The sequence below is a fragment of the Rousettus aegyptiacus genome, unplaced genomic scaffold (genome assembly GCF_014176215.1).
Source record: "Rousettus aegyptiacus isolate mRouAeg1 unplaced genomic scaffold, mRouAeg1.p scaffold_m13_p_10, whole genome shotgun sequence".
In the NCBI taxonomy this organism is placed as follows: Eukaryota; Metazoa; Chordata; class Mammalia; order Chiroptera; family Pteropodidae; genus Rousettus; species Rousettus aegyptiacus.
This window is the reverse complement of record NW_023416285.1, coordinates 89,823,409-89,837,255: the sequence shown is the minus strand read 5'-3', so window position 1 is coordinate 89,837,255 and position 13,847 is coordinate 89,823,409. Positions and strand designations below refer to the sequence as shown.

At 42.1% G+C, this 13,847-nt stretch overlaps 1 protein-coding gene across 2 annotated transcripts in view; it reads right to left on the bottom strand.

The window, feature by feature from the left end:
* RSU1 (Ras suppressor protein 1) overlaps nucleotides 1–13,847 on the bottom strand; it is a 223,794-nt gene that overhangs the window by 142,705 nt on the left and 67,242 nt on the right. The gene's annotated exons all lie outside the window — the stretch shown is intronic.

The window sequence follows — 13,847 nt, the reverse complement described above, 5'->3', positions numbered from 1 at the left end:
ATTAAGTAACATGTCCAAGATCAGAAAATGTCAGTGTGGGGATATAAACCTAAGGCTTCTGGCTCAAATAGCTTCCTACATCATGCCTGCCTATAAAAGGGTCGGGAATAGAGAAGTTAAGCAGCAGAGACATATATGTGGTTTTCCTTGGCACCACACTCACTGAAGACCTTTTTCTAAAAGTCCCACTAAAAAAGACCACTTCAAACTCCTGGTCAACAGTCCGAGGCTTTTGGAACATAGACGTCCAGCAATTGTTCATCCCAGGACTCGGCCAAAGTAACGTCTGTCCTATTCTGAGGTTCTACTGCCAATTTTGTCATAACTGATAACTCGGGATAATGAAAACACATTCTGGAATGCAAGTACACCACGAAGTACAACATTTCCCAGCTGATCTGAGCTGTAGAAATGAAAAGATAAATAAAAATTTTTATTAGGATACCATAATTTCTTCTTAAAACAAACAAAAAAAATGGATACTTCAAATCCATCTTGTTTTTGTTATACGAACTTGTAACTATTCGGAAAAATGGAGAAAGAAAAGACCAATATAAAAGTGATTACGATTTCATAAAATGCTTTTAAAGAAAACAGATATTACCAAATATAAACAGGGAGTAATTCATCATAATCTTTCCAAAGCTATTCAGAATCTGTTGGTGTTAAGTACAAAAATAAGCAGATACATTTCTGTCCAAGATTATCAATATTGTCGATTTCCTCATCTCAGTGGTTAAACACCATTAGTCAGATATTAAATCATTTGAGAAATTAATGGGTTTTATTTTGTAATCCATGAGTCAGAAAGCTGCCTAGGGCACATGAAAAGCCGAGGGTTGCACATATTCTGCTGAGCTGGGTACCTTACCTGGTGGGACCCTGGCAATGGGCTACCATTTCCCTTTTTTGTTTTTATCTTTACTTGCGGAGGGTTTTTTTTTTTAGCCTCCCAAGAATGAAACTGATCTGTTTCTATTTCTCTATAATTTTTATTTCCTCTTAGGATCTTGTTTGCTACACTCTATGCCCTCTCTTCCATATCATTCATTCTCTTACAGTATTTTTTGTCATATCTACTTTTCCTAAAAATGAATATAACAGAAACTTTTAGAAAAGTCTTCTGTTTAAAAACAAGTCTATTTCCGAAGTGTGCTGTTTTAAAGGCAGTGGATATGTTGTCTACTCTTCTCAGGAAGCTTGGTCATTGAGGGAAGGGCCCATGTACCAGGTGACAGTGATCATGCTGTGGTACTCCACTGATAAGCTGGGGGTAGAGGTGCTAGAGATGAGCACATCTCTCTTTGAACGCTCGCCTAATAAACAAGCTTACACATTATCATCTTTCTGCCTGTAAACCGTGCCCATTGACATCAGCATGGAACCAACTGTGAAAAAAATAACTAAGATCTTTGGAAAAATATGTGTAATGAAAATGAATGAGGAAAAAAAAGCCACGAAAAGCACAAATTGCATAGGGAAATGGATCAATTTTTAAGCAAAGAGGATCTCCCTGTTAGTGGCTACTATTCCCTAAATACCTTTCCTCTCTGTCCACCAAAATTGGTCATCCTAATGAGGAACGCAGTTTAAATTTCTAATGGGTAGAGTTTTATCTGTCGTACATGCGTCTGCAACTTCCCGTCATTCACACCGTGAATAAACTCAACTGAAATGCTGTCCTCTTAGCACCTGGAGGAGGCCCACGAGAATGTGACTTTTTCCTCTGGGGAAAAGAAGGACGGGGAGGGAGGTCAGCTAAACGTGGAGCGCAGAGCATTTCTCGCCATGCTGCCTATTCAGGACCCTGGGTCAGTTAGAGCACCTTGGACCAGGAAAGGGCTCCAGGAAGGACACCACAGGCAAGTCTCAGTCCAAATATGCCCAGAGGTGGCTTCCATGGACAGTGAGAGAAAGAAGACTGTCTTCTTTCCCAGGCTGTATCACGGCTCCCTTCCACCCAGGTCCGAGGCCTCCCCCACTAAGCCAAAAGTACAGGTATGTAATGAGCAATGCAGATTTTAATGGGTTCAGCTCCCCTTGAACTTAAAGTACAGGTGCATTCTACTACTAACGACCTACGTATCCACTCTGTTCACTTATTAACAGCCTCTTACTAAGCCTGCAGCCTTCTGAGTAATAATCCCCGGAAAGGGATGTACTAAATTCTGTGCTCCCTGATTGCAACACACGGAAGACAGACCCAGGGGAATAATGCCGAGAAAGGTCAGCCATGTTCTTTGGGCCCTTTTGTCTGACGCTTCTAACCCCCGAGATCTGTCAATCCCCAGCAACGTCTCTATTAAAGTGCTGTCAATGGAGACAGAAGAGACGTAGGGGGTTGCTAATGACGTCTGCTAACCAGAGCACGCCGGGAACGCTGGATGCCAGCTGGACCCCCCCCCCCCCTTGGGGAAAAGGAGTCGCTCCACAGAAAGGCCCATGGGCTCCTCAGGAGCGTTTTCATTTACATCTCTTCAGACTCCTGTGTGCATTCCAGTTGTTGATTTTCATCGCAAACAATGCTACTCAATCACATTCACGGGGGCTTCACAGAGCTACCAGAACTAGGGAGCCTAATGGAAAAGAATGAATCAGGTCCACTGCAAGGAAAAAACAAAACCCAAACAATAGCTTTGTCGTTGACAATGTGTTTTCTTTTTAACGAAGAACCATGAAAACCATGTTCAATGTCCGTCACAAACCTTAAAGCGGGCGACTATTACAGATGACAGAGATGGAAACCCCATGAGCCGACCCGAGCACTGCCTCTTCGGAGTTATCGCCAGGCGTGGCGTAATAGGATGTGCTTATTTTGTTTTTCAACTTAATGTCACTGGCGGAGAACACAATACCTGCCTCTGCACAGCCCTAATCCTCCCGGCCGGCTATTTGTCTCTGCCTCTCTTCCCTCGCTCGGCGCCAGCCTGGAATGTAGCCATTTCAGAAGAGGGTTAATATAATTAGAGTAAAGCTAAGCCATTACACCGTGTGAAAAGATGACGCCCGCCTCATCCTGGCCTAGCAACAAGTTAGCCGTGCCTCGGCGAAGCTCATCTGTCAGCCGTCTGAGGGAGGGTCCCCCTTCCAGGAACGGCATGCAGGAAGCGGCTCACCCCGCCGTCAGTCAGTCAGGCGGCAAGCGGCCTGGGCGCCGCACGCCTCAGTGCGTCTCGTTAGGGGCCCTTGCCTGGCTCCGTTAGCGGAAGCCTGCGCGGCACGCTGCCGCTGTTCTAACAAGGACCAGGCTGCAGGATTAAGCACTGTGACAAAGAGGATCTAATAAGCTAGAAAGTGGTGCATCTACAGACACGCGGGCTGGCTCCCGGAGAGTCCCTCCGCTCACTCTTCAGTGGGATGGCCCGGGCCACAGGGGAAGCCAGCCAGCGTCGTAATTAGCAATGACCCTCTGACAGATGCTGCTATGAAGATCATATATCACTCAGAGGCTTAGTCTGCAATTGCAAATTGGATTTTCCAATTTATTACCTGCAAAAGGACCACATGCTTCTATCCAAAGCCTCTAGTACAGTAAGCTTTGCCAAGACTGTAATTGTGTAAATACTAAATCATGCAAAACCACCATTCTCCTTGCTAGTTATAAAAGTAACTGAATGCAATAGGCGACTGCAGCTCCATTAATAAGCATGCTCATTTTCACTTATGAAATTGGTCCTCTTCATGATCACACGATAACGAATTCTGAGTATTCGAAATCCTGAAACACGTAGCAAGGAACATTAGTTACCGCATATCGCTTACTGAGGGGATGTGGGCAAATTTTTACATCATCCAAGGATTCCCTCCCTTCTTAATTCCAAAATACCACAGAGTGCTTTTAAAATGAATGCACTGTAAAACCAGGCTCTCTCACTAATAAAAACCTAAGGCTTTGGTCGAACAAGTTAAACTAGCAAAACCTGGCTGACCGGGGAGTCTATCATCCGTTTACTAGATTTTCCCAAAGCCACGTAGTTATTCACTCTTGAAGGGGTCTAGATGGGGTATTAAGACAGCTGACAGATCACCTATGCTCTGCAGTGAATCCACACAGAGACGCGAACCACAAAAGACTCAAGAACATAATAAAAGGTCCATTTAGGGCTTCTCCAAGTATAGAGGTATTCTATACATAAGTTTCTATAATTCTTATTACTATGCAATAGGCTACTAAGTATAGAAGTATGTGATTAGGGATAACAGCTGAAGATAAAAGGTTCCCATTTTTCTATTTCCTTAGCAACATACTTTACTGCATAGAAAATGACCATAAGGCTTATAAAATGATGCTTAGATTGCAATAGTAAATGTTTGCAATAAAGAAACACTAGAAGCAACCAGAATGTTCAACAACAGGTGAGAAGCTGAATAATATATGGTACGGCCTTACGATAAAATGCTATTCAGTAATTAAAATGAATGGATGGCTTGTCTATACTAACTTAAAAAAACAAAAAACAAAAAAAAACTTTACCTTAAAAAAAAAAAAACACAAAAACCATAAAGGCATACTAAGTGTGCTATGATTTAATTTTTGGAAAAAAGTACCAAAGAAATCCATATATGTGTATGAAGAAATGTGTATGTGGGAACGAGAAAAATACATATCAAATCATAAATGCTGGTTTCCTCAAAGAGTGAAGATTAAGGTGAGGCTGGATTTGAACCAACAGAACAAAGGGTAAATAAACTGTTTATTTTAAAGAATTCCACGTAATTACAAGTAGAAGTTTTTATAATTAAAAAACAAAGTACATTGAAAGGAAATCATCAAAAACAAATTCGAAATGCATGGCGTGCACTAATTAGTACCAAGGAGCGCATCTTATTTAAATCAGCGTCATTTTACTGCAGTGAACACCGAGCTTTCCAGACGATGGTCCACGAAGCCCTAACTGGGCTGAGAATCTAGGTCTGGGCTGTCTCTGTCTGTGCATCATCGGTGCAATCACAGTGAGCTGGGATGTCTCATGACAGCTCTCAGATTTATTCTGGGGGGAATTTGAGGCCACACTTCATTCTGGCAACTGTCTGCTTAGCCTTTCTAGCATCACATTTTTAAAATGGGCATTTTGTTCATTTAATACATACAATGCATTGCTGCCTTATGAAACATACTTAAACTGTTACTCTTCTGATTTAGGCAGGGGAAGAGTACAAGTTCAAAAAGATTTTTAAAAACACCCTGCCAAATGACTCCAACAAAAGCAGCATCTGATTTAAGTGCATGCCAGTGTGAATTGGTCCAGAAACCCTTTCACCAATGGGGAAAAAAACAGCATTTTACATAGTTTCCCTCTGATGCTCCTCTTGACCATTTGGTAGCTGTGTTCCGGGGTCACCGAGAAGGGGCTCACAGCCACTTGTACATATGATCACCCAGCAACAGAGCAGCTGGCACCCCCAACACATGGCACCACATTGCTTTATCTTGCAGGTCTCCCTTTTGGATGTTGAACAATTCCTGTCTTAAACATGATATTCATGTAGGATTTCCAAATCACTCTTCTGAATGTGGAGTGGATGGTCATTTTATTTTTGCTTGCCAGATTGCCTCTGATTTTTTTTTAATGTAATGCTATCAGGTATAGAAAATCCCCAGTGGATCTAGCCAGAGGACCTGGTTCCTGATCCCGAGTACTGTTCATCTACTCTGTGACAAGGATTTGGGAAAATCCATGTGCTTTTCTGAGCTTCAGCTTCCTCATCTGCTCAAGTAGGAATGACAGTACTAACTGATATGATTGTGGACGGAAGCCAAAGGCATATACAATGGTTCTATATACAGGAAATTATTATTGAAATATAAAATACTCCTTATTCGTGATTATTTGAAGTGAAAAATACAAAGGAGAGAAAATATGTATTTGAAAACAAGTTGCCTAAAACAAGGGTTCACTCAAGGAACTCAGAACTTCCTGAACCTGAACGAGCGTCCCGTGAATACCTGCACGGCGGCAGTCTTCTGCGGAAAGGGCCCCTGCCCAGAAGCGTCTCAGAGGTCTGTGATCGGAAGCAGGGTCAAGATGAAATTTAGGTACACTGATTTTATCTCCTAAAGACTGGAAGATTTCTCAGCAGCAGCAGTCTGCAGCACCCCCTGGCGTTGGTCCCCGGAGAGCACGTCCTCACCTCGACACTCACTCCATTCAAGTTCCCCAGTTCATGGGGGCTGAGCTCGGCACAGCCTCTGATCGCCTGGGACGCTGGGAATGTCAGCACCAAGGGAGCCCCTGTTACCCTGGAGAGCCCAGGGGGACGTCACCGATGAATGCACCACAAATGAAAATAAATATACGTTCAAAGGGTAAGTTTCAGGAATCGCTCTCTTAAATAGGATCAATGAAAGTATCACAAACCAACCTTTGCCATAGCTGTTTAAGTTCGGCATATACAGGCAGACCCGGTTTCAGTGCGCTTTGATTGCACTGCACAGATGCTGCATTTTTTAACAAATGGGAGGCAAGACACTCCATCATCAAAAATATTATGACTCGCTTTATCATGATACTCACTTTATTGTGGTGGTCTGGAACCAAAGCTGCAAAATCGCCTTGGTTTCCCTGTATAAGATGACTGCCTTAATGAGAAAACATTCTTTCAGCTAATTTAGCATTTCCTTAACATTCTAATCCAGATTTCTTCAACAAGTCCTGCCCTAGAAAAATTTGATATTAACAGTGTTACTCGACTTGTGATACTACAGGCAGGAACGATTTGCTAGTCTCTCCCTAGAAGGGCCTGTAGTCTTCGGTTAATCCTAAAGCCCAAGGCACACGAGCTCACCACATCCATACTGCCCAGTTATTTCTGTTCCCTGACACACCGTTAGAAGGCTGCAATGCCCTTACAACAAAACCTGGAGCGTCTCTGCGAGGCGAGGGGCAGGCAGTACTGGAAGTCAATAGACTACAGGAATTAACAACCTTAACATCTATAATTAAGACAGCATCAGAGGCAGCATCTGCCAGTCACATCTGCGAGCGCAAAAGCCAGGCCAGTAGGAAAACCAGAAAAGGTGAGGTCGCCTCCTATTCGTTTACAATTCAGAACAACCTCCTATCAAACTGTTCCATACTCAAAAGGACTGTAACTCCTGGGGTGGGCCACGGTTCCAGGGATGGACACTTTGTCTACACTGCCTGTCCAAGTACAAATTGGTACTTTTCTGAAAAATAATTTGGCAATGTATATTAAGGGCTATAAAAACGTTCATACCAGTTGACCCTCTCCTCCCACCCTAATAATAAATTTACACTAAAGAAATAATCAGAGATATTCACAATGACTCATGAATACAAATTTTCAGTTCAGCGTTGCTTACGTTCCTCTTAAACATCTGGAAACAACTCAAATGTGTAAGGGGCTGGTGAATAAATTATGAGACACATGACGGTACATTACGCAGCTATTTGATTAAAAGTGTCTTCAAATAAAATTTAATGACATGGGGTAATGGTCATGACATAATACTGAGTTGAACAATAGGCTATAAGACTCACAGAGTACGACCATATTTCTTTAATAAGTAAATACACGTACTAATAGGGAAAAGACTAAAAGGAAATACGTTCATAATATTAACTGGTAATTTCTGGATGATAGGAACATAAAAATTACTCTTTTCTGTGTTTCCCAGATTTTCTAAAGCAGTGGTTCTTTTGTGTGTGCATCTAAATTTCCTGGATGCCTTCTTAAAACCTCCGGAGTTTTCAATTTAGTAGGACCTGGGTGAGGCCTAAGAGTTTACACTTCTAACAAGTTCTTAGGGGATGATGAAGTTTCTGGTTCAGGGAACATACTTGGCAAAGTCACTGTTTATCCATAACAATAATCTTGGTAATCATTCTACAACGCATGTGCATATCAAATCATCTCACTGTACACTTTAAATATATACAATTATATTTGTCAACTATGCCTCAATGAAGTCAAAATATTTGAAAAAGCAGACTATTTTTTTTAAATAGAGCAGCAAAAAGAGTTAAATCTATTTAGAGTACTGAAAAACAAATCTGAATTTTTAGATACTATTACCAGTTCTATTAGAGGTATCAAAAAATGAGCTCACAAACGAATGAACGCTTATTATCATCTTCATAATTATAATTGCTGTTATTGGTTAAGTGTGTACTACACACCAGATTTTCTTCAGGAGTTTTCCATACATTATTCCAAGAAGCCACATCCACCTTGCATTAGAAGTATTATTATTATTTCGTTTAAAAAAAAAGAAGAAACGACCAACCATCAGAGAGGTGAAAGCTCACACCCAAGGTCACAGAAGTGGTAGGCGGCAGAGCTGAGACGCAAAGGCCAATGTATTCATCTGGCTCATTCGAAGCCCTTGGTCCTCCCAGCGTATAACACACACTCTCCTTCTAGTGCAAAAAGGTCCTGCGACAGTGTTGAAACGGTCAATAAAGTACACGTCCCCCTCCCTAGCTCAGCCCAGAATTCTAGCGTCAGAACCGATTTCTTAAGGCTGGAAAGCCTTGTTGCCTCCAGGAATTTTCTTTCTAAATTAAAATACCCTGGCAGAGAGAAGCTAGCTAAGGTGACAACACTTTCATTAACATGACAGAATGAATATTTCTAACAGGCTGCGTTAAAATAGACATGTACTTCCTTATTCAGGAATCAAAACACCACCGAGTCAAGACATTTTTGTTTGTTTAAATTAAAACTAATTAAATTAAAAATATGCAAATTACCTTTTATATAGTTTTTAAAAAGGATAGACTCCCATGTAATTGTGTGTTGAACAAATTGTTATTTTTTAAAAGAATAAAATTTCATTAAGTCAGAATGGTTTCAGAAAATCACTACATGACTATGGAAATTGAAATTACCCGGGGGGAATTTTTAATCACAGGAAAAAGCAGCCTAGGTTTGAGTCTAGGTAGAGCATCAGAGACATTATGCGCCCGGGCCAGTGTGCGAACGTTGGGGAAGGGGATGGTATATTTTAATCTGCATTTTCAAAAAAGAAACTTTTAAACTATTGCAGAGAAAGAGCCATTAACTCATGTTTCGCAATGTCCAAGGCCGATTCTAAGCACTCTTGAGAGGCCTCACGTGCTTCCAATATTTAAAAAAGCTGTTTTTTGGAGACGCTGGGGGTGGGAGGCAACAGGATCCTGCCCGCCCCCCCCCGCCCCCCGACCCCATCATTCCCACCCCCTGTCGCCTGCCCCCACAGGACATCACTGCCACAGGAAAACACAGGCTGCACATGGCCAAGCAGGTCTGAGACTGCTCTCTCTCCACCCAAATCTGTAACTGTACTTTGGGATTCCAAGTGCACAAACACAGGTATCTCCCACTTTTCAAAGTTCACTTTACACCACTCCACTTACACAGAAGACCTCCATCAGTACCTGGTTTCGCTAACTGAAAAATCTGAATAGAAGTTTCGCTTTTACAAGAAAAGTGAAAATAGTGTTCAGTGTTTGATTTGCACGAGCCTTACAGGGGCAGCGCACACCACACTCAGCATCTCAGCATCCGGCCGCCGGAGCTTTGAACTTGTGAGCATCCGTGCTTTATCTCCATTGATTCTGTGCATTTCTCAGCAAGATGGGTCCCAAGGTATCAGGGGAGCTCAAGAGAGCACATGAGAGCGTTATGCTTACTGTAAAACTGGACGTAATTAAGCATATTTGGTATGATTTGGTACATTATTTAGAGGTTCGGGGAACACTCAAAATTTTTTCTGTGTTAAATTAATTACCATTAATGCTTCTTCTTTGCTCTATGCCATGACAGGTTACTGAAGTTTCACGGGAACACTCTGCTTTCGGATGGCGGGGGAAGCCTACACACTGACTAACGATCTGGGAATGTGCACAGCTCGAGAGCCCGCTGAGGGAAGTCCGGACGCGTGAGAAGTTAGTGGCGCTGGAGTCTTAAACGCCTCCAGATACATCTTATCGATTTTTAATTTCCAAATTATCTTTAAAAAGGAAATGACTTCTTAGATAACTTCACAGGAGATAAAACGTCACAAAAATACAGACTGGTTCAATCAATGTGACTATGAGTAGATAAACTTAATAATCATCATCTTAACAACCTTCCCAAATGGCAACAACGCACATTTTTAATGCCTAACCTCCTTAAAAAAAAAAAAAGCAGGCTGATTTTCAGCCTGTAAGAATAATACTGAAGTTTAAATGTCATTGTAATACATTATGAGGCACTTGCTCATATGGAAGTATGAAGCAAAATTAATTTTATTTTTTTATTTATATATAAATACCTTTGAATCCAATTTTATTAAAGGTTAAGTAAGGGATCAACCTACTACTCAGAACCTAAACTTAAGTTATATGTAAAAATGGCTTGTTTCGGCTTTGCTTCTCACTCTAGAGCTTACATTTTTATTACTTTGGTGCCATGCGTTACACTCTGCAGGGGCTGTGGATGATAAGAGCGCAGATATTATGTCATATAAAATACGTATTAAGATAATTAGAATCGTGAGTGACACAAATGCTAAGTCTTCATGAAAAACAGCAACAACTGTAACTTAATTTCCAGTGAATTCAAAATTATTCACGTTAAAAAAAAAGAAAAGCAAACGTTTTTAGGCTATATATTACCAATCTATTTTAATACATTTTGATGAAACTTATTTTCACTTATTTTCAAGTTTAACAATAAGAGCTCAGAAGTAAGAGACAATGGAAAGAAAACACGACCTTCCGGAAGCAGTATTTCCACGTATGTAACGACACATACACGTGCACGCCCATGCACACAAACCCTTCTCCAGAAATCAAGAAGCAAAACAAAAGCAAAAACTACACATGGCACCAGAGAGAACGTAGCAGAGGAAAAAGTAGGAAAAAAATGATGCTTCTACTTTTATAGAAAACTGTATACTTTTTTTTCAGTATCAGTGATAAAAAGCAAATAAGCATCCCAAACTAATATTAACGAGGGTACCTTATTGTCTAATGCTAATCCAGAGTCAAGAACTGGCTACAGACAAACTATTAGTGCGCTTAAAAATATTAACAATATAGCTCAAGAAAAATCAAAGGAAAATAGCTCTATAACTCAAGGGAAAAAAGCCTACCCCATTCCATGAGGATCTACTTAGACAATTTACTGGTCCTAACACATGAAAAAGCATTAACTATAAATAACAGAGAAAACGGAGATTTATCACAATTTGGGATTTGGGTGAAGACGGTTACATCATGAACTCGTTTCCAGTATTTTTGGAAAGCCAACTGTCTTGGGTTAAAAATATGAAGTACTGTCACAGTTAAACAATAAAAGGAAAGTACTATGATACTCTACTCAAGGGAAAAACAATCAACAAATACAAAATCATTCTCAATGTGTAAAGGTGCTTTGGAGGCTCAATTTATTTACAAAACAATAGAGCTTGAATTCGCACAGCCCTGGCTTGGCTCCAGGCATTAGCACTTCTAAACAACTCCTCTCTCCCCTACCCATTTGCAGCGTTGTGGGCCTGGAATCTCAGCTTGCGACTGCCACTTCCCAAAAGTCAGACTACCCCATACTCCTTATCATTACCGTCATAAAAACTGTTATCAGAATTCACATATTTTCAATGGCAAGTGTTTTAAACATAAAATTAAAAGCGTATGTAGTAAATAATTTTTGTGACATTTTATACATTATTCACACGTGTCATTTTGTCTAACCTTCATGATCTGGAGACCTAAGGAGATGTTCAAACAGGAAAAATGGGGGGAGTAGTAATTTGACATCAACAAACAGGAATGAATGGGTGCTCTCTGGTTTAATCAAGAGCCAGGGGTGCCTCGCCGATAATACAAATTTAAAATAATAAAAGGTGAAGTCTAGGGCAAACAAACTAGGCTCTCTACACAGTGGTCAGAATCATGGCTTCAATTTTTAAACAATCATACTTTAAACACAGTATCACATAAAATCATGCACAAGACGTCCAGACTCACTTTCCATCAGACAATGTGACTTACTGGAGACAACTCTAATTCACCATGGCCTTTCCTGCTTCTGAACCTACCCAAATGCCCTCTCCCCTGCAATTCCCGGCAACAGGTAACTTCGTTCCATGTCCCCTCCTCAGAGAAGCCTGCCTGGACTTCCCCCACTGACGGCTGCCCTCTATGATCTTCGTCCAGATCAGCACTTACTTCTTTGCTTCGGAGGTCTGACTGCATTTCATAATTATTTTGTTGGCTCTCTTTCTTTGCTCTAACTTCACTGCAGGCTCCATGGACACAGAGCCATGACGGTCTTGCCCCGCGTGGCGCCTGACACCAGTCCAAACGCCCCTTCTCCGGTCCTCTCCAAGCCCCTTGCAGCACTGCCCGCTGCGTCTGGCCCCCCGTCACATAACCGCACTGAAGTACAACCGAGCTGGTTCCACTTCGGCTCCCTGGACGGCACGGGGCTTCGTCTCACTCGCTCCTCTCTCCCTGGTGTCCTGCACAGGACAGGGATGCGCTTCTCAATGGGATGAGATCCGACCCCTCGAAAGGTGTCTTCCACGTGATCTAAAGGGAAAGGGTTCTGTTTATCTACACTCACCCAGCCCCCCACCAGCGGTTCTGATATGGCCCCCTCTGCCACCCGGACTCGACAGTAATGACAGGTGAGCGACGCGAGTGAGCTGAGCGCGGAAGGGCCCGGGAACGGGGCCGAGAGCACTGTGGCAAGCACTAAGGTGCATGGAACCGGGAGCCGAGGAGCGTTCGTTCATAATGAGTGTGATTCGACTTCCCCCAAACATAAAAAGCGAACAAAACTGTTTGGTTTAAGTGATAATCCAATAATTCAAAAATGGGGAAAATTCCTGTTTTTGCATTTATGTACCAGAGATTGGCCTAGATGATCTATGTAAATCATCTCGGGGCTCAAAGGAACCTGCAAACCGGGGGCATACCCCACAGTTAAGGAAAAAGAGGTCTGGAGAGGATTCCATCACTTCCTGAAGGCCACGGAACCAGCGCATGGCAGTGACATTCACACTACGGCCTGCCCCTCCCCACGGGCCTCAGTCTGCTCACTCTCCTTCCTTCTTTCGACTCCAGCCCGTTTTCCCTCCTTTCTCCAGTCTCCCCCCATCGGAGTAAAACGACAGTGACAACGGCAAGCACACTGTGATGTGTGCTGGGGCCAGGACTGCTGGCTGACTGTGCCTGAAGCAGTACGTAGCCATGTTATAATATCAGACACAGGGCGGAACAGCCTGGACTGCAAATAAACATGTTTCGGAAACATATACAAATATAAATATCAAACAAATGCAGAGAATCACTAAATCACTACAGATAACAGCCAAGTTACATAGATAATCTCTGACTATTTTACAATACAAAACAACGCACACCTATAATACCAACAAGAATGAAAGAAATTCTATTACTTTTATAGTTAACTCAGGTTAGGCAGAAAGTCTTCTATTCTTGTTCAACATTTTCTCATGTAGTGGAGTTTCTCATGTTGGGCCTTCTACACAGAAAATAAATTACGCTAAGGGCTGCAACTCTCTCCTGTGTGTAAATGTGCACACCCATGTGTGTGTGCAAACACATACACACATGCACCCCCAGATACCACTACTGTTTTTAGAAGGCATTGTATGGGCTGCCATAATAAAATATCACAGACAAGGTGGCTTAGACACCAGAAATTTATTTTTCTCACAGTTCTGGAGGCGGGAAGTCCAAGATCAAGGTGTCAGCAGATCTGGTTTCTCCTGAGGCCTCTCTCCTTGGTCTGGCAGATGGCCACCTTGTCCCTGCGTCCTCATCACAGGCTGTCCTCTGTGGGAGAGCAGCCCTGGTCTGTCCAAATCTGCTCTTCTTATAAGGACACCC